At 42.3% G+C, this 3,986-nt stretch overlaps 1 pseudogene; it reads left to right on the forward strand.

Annotated features, from left to right (window-relative positions):
* Nucleotides 265-3,473, forward strand: LOC107625123 (annotated as a pseudogene).

The following is a 3,986-nucleotide window of genomic DNA, read 5'->3' on the forward strand; positions in this document are numbered from 1 at the left end:
CTCTTGCAATAGGAGAAAACTTTAATAAATACTTGATGTATGCAATGAACACACTGCAGCTTGCCTTAGAGATGTATGCCCACACATCAGGTTTTGATGATGAAAGGACGGAGTACATTAATTCTTTGAGAAATGGAATATTAGAGGCATATTCTGGGATTTTCCAAGGGTTCAAGAATTCATCAAAAACCCAGCTGTTGATTCCTTATGCACCTCACATCCTCCAATTCTCCTTGACTTTTCTTTTGGTTGGCTGTTTCACGTTGAAAACTTACGAGCCAAGTTTTTTTTGTGCCATTAGGTATAGCATGGCAATGGAAGTTACCCAGGTACTTCTGAATGCTCAATCCATTGATGGGACTGTACGGAAGCAAGCCGAAGAAAGTCTGCGGCAATTTCAGGAGCAAAACCTTCCTGGTTTCTTGGTCTCACTCTCTGGAGAGTTAGCAAGTGATGATAAACCAGTTGATAGCCGAAAGTTGGCAGGATTGATTCTAAAAAACGCACTGGATGCCAAGGATGAAAACAGGAAACGGGAGCTGGTTCACAGATGGTTGTCGTTGGATCCTGCGGTGAAAACCCAGGTCAAGTCATGTTTGCTGCAAACACTCTCTTCTCTTGCAGCTGATGCTCGATCGACTGCAACTCAAGTTATTGCCAAAATTGCTGGAATTGAGCTTCCTCAGAAACAGTGGCCTGAACTGATAGGTTCACTCTTATCAAATATTCATCAAGTACCATCTCATGTCAAGCAAGCCACTTTGGAGACTCTTGGGTACTTATGCGAGGAAGTCTCTCCGCAGGTTGTTGATCAAGATCAGGTAAATAAAATCCTTACTGCTGTAGTCCAAGGTATGAATGCATCTGAAGGGAACAATGATGTTAGGCTTGCCTCTACTAGGGCATTATATAATGCTCTTGGATTTGCTCAAGCTAATTTTAGCAATGATATGGAACGTGACTATATCATGAGAGTTGTCTGTGAAGCAACTATGTCTCCTGAGCCGAGAATACGACAGGCCTCCTTCGAGTGTTTGGTCTCAATTGCAGCCATGTATTATGAGAAATTGGCTCCCTACATCCAGGATATATATAACATCACAGCAAAGGCTATTAGGGGTGATGACGAACCTGTTGCTCTTCAAGCCATTGAGTTTTGGAGTACAATTTGTGATGAGGAGACTGATATCTTGGAAGACTATGTAGGTGAATCCAGTGGGGACTCTGATATACCTTGTTTTTATTTTATTAAGCAAGCTCTACCTGCACTCATTCCTCTGCTGCTGGAAACATTACTCAAACAAGAAGAGGATCAGGATCTGGATGAAGGTGCCTGGAATATTGCGATGGCTGGTGGTACGTGCCTGGGTTTAGTTGCTCGTACTGTTGGAGATGATATTGTGCCACTGGTAATGCCATTCATTGAGGAGAATATTACAAAACCAGATTGGAGACAGAGGGAGGCAGCCTCGTATGCGTTTGGCTCTATCTTGGAGGGGCCTTCCCCAGACAAGTTAGCACCTCTAGTTAATCATGCTTTACCTTTTATGCTTAGTGCTTTAGTAAAGGATCCAAGTAACCATGTGAAGGACACCACTGCCTGGACCTTGGGACGAATGTTCGAATTTCTTCACAATTCAATTGTTGGTACACCAATTATTAATGAGGGAAATTGCCAACAGATTATTACAGTTCTCCTTCAGAGCATGAAGGATGTTCCCAATGTTGCTGAGAAAGCCTGTGGTGCTCTGTATTTTCTTGCCCAGGGTTATGAAGATGTGGGACCAACATCTCCTATAACTCCCTTTTTTCAGGAAATTGTTCAATCCCTTCTAGCTGTTACTCATAGAGAGGATGCTACAGAATCACGATTAAGAACTTCAGCATATGAAACATTGAATGAAGTAGTAAGATGTTCAACAGATGAAACAGCTCCGTTAGTGTTACAGCTAGTTACGGTCATCATGATGGAGCTGCATAAATGTCTTGAGGCACAAAATCTTTCATCTGATGAAAGAGAAAAGCAGAGTGAACTGATTGGCCTACTTTGTGGTTGCTTGCAAGTAATTATTCAGAAGCTAGGGTCTTCAGAGCCCACCAAATATGTCTTCCTGCAGTATGCTGATCAGATAATGGGGCTTTTCTACAGGGTTTTTGCTTGCAGAAACGCCACAGCACATGAAGAAGCCATGCTAGCCATTGGAGCCCTTGCCTATGCTATAGGCGCCGATTTTGCCAAATACATGCCTGAATTTTACAGGTTTCTGGAGATGGACCTTCAGAATTTTGAGGATTATCAATTTTGTGCCGTCACTGTTGGTGTGGTGGGGGCTTGTGCAGGGCATTGGAAGATAAAATACTGCCTTACTGTGATGGGATTATGACACAACTTCTGAAGAATTTGTCAAGTGATAATTTGCACCGTTCTGTGAAGCCCCCATTGTTCTCTTGCATTGGTGATATAGCTCTTGCAATAGGAGAAAACTTTAATAAATACTTGATGTATGCAATGAACACACTGCAGCTTGCCTCAGAGTTGTATGCCCACACATCAGGTTTTGATGATGAAATGACGGAGTACATTAATTCTTTGAGAAATGGAATATTAGAGGCATATTCTGGGATTTTCCAAGGGTTCAAGAATTCATCAAAAACCCAGCTGTTGATTCCTTATGCACCTCACATCCTCCAATTCTTGGATAGCATATACATGGAAAAAGACATGTAAGAAAGTGAAAAATGTTACCTTACTTGAGTGTTTTTGCTTTTTTTTTTAATACAATAACCAGTTTTAATGGCTTTTGTTGCCTTCACTATGCAGGGATGAAGTGGTTATGAAAACAGCAATTGGAGTCCTTGGAGATCTGGCTGATACGCTAGGAAGCAATGCAGGTTCTTTAATTCAGCAGTCTTTGTCAAGCAAAGAATTTTTAGATGAATGTTTGACCTCAGAAGATCATTTGATTAAAGAATCTGCTGAGTGGGCCAAGTTGGCTATCAATCGTGCTATATCTGTTTGAGGTTCATCTGAGTTGCATATTCTTTTTCGTAAACTACCTGCATGCATTTGGGTGTCAAAATCGGTCTTGGGAGATTGCATGAGTCAAGTTGTCACCATGCTCAGACAACAGAAGGTATCAGTTTGAAACTCTTCAAGTTGTCACTAACACTTGCATCATCACCAATGCATCACTGACTTTTGCATGAGCACCATCGAGTCCAGTTTGGTCAAGAGGAAGAAGGTAGCAATGAGTTTGCAAATGCGGGTGTGGGTCTTCATGGGACACATAATTGGTTGCATGGCCGAGGGGAGGCGGTAACTGATCCATGATTGAAAAATTAAGATACCCTTTGATGCTGTGTCTGAAGTTGGTCTTATTAGAAGATAAACCCATTATAGCCTGACAATGGTTTTCCCATAAACTAGCCATGGGTTGTTAGAATGGTGGAATTCACAGGGTTGAACTGGTTTTCATCAACACCACCAAAGTGCCTTGTTTCAAAAGAATCTCTTCCTTTTTCTGACTTTTAACACTGTATCTAGTTTTTTTTTTTTTTCTTTAACATTGTCCCTTTGCACAACATCAGGGTACCAAATTGTCAAAATCCAACTCACTGTCTTCAGCCCACAAAAGCAAACTTGGTCGGAGTTCTTCCTCCGCCACCGCAGCGAAGAGCTCGAGGCATGGCTTCCGTGTGATTGCGACACTTGTCCACTGCGACCCCCACCTATGCTACCCATCATGCAACCGGTCATGAATTTTCGGCCTCTGCAGAATCAAGCTCAAGCTGCAGCAACAATGGCAATTTAAAACGAAGAGGGGATTAGGATTTACAGACCTAGGACTAATTTGACATACATATGGAAACATATCTTGTCACCAGCCACTCTGCGCCAAGCTGGCATGCTCATATGCCACAATGATAGCCACCTAAGCAACAGTTAACGGCGTCACTGACGGAATTGACGGAAATTTGACGGAAGG

Source organism: Arachis ipaensis, chromosome B02 (assembly GCF_000816755.2).
Source record: "Arachis ipaensis cultivar K30076 chromosome B02, Araip1.1, whole genome shotgun sequence".
In the NCBI taxonomy this organism is placed as follows: Eukaryota; Viridiplantae; Streptophyta; class Magnoliopsida; order Fabales; family Fabaceae; genus Arachis; species Arachis ipaensis.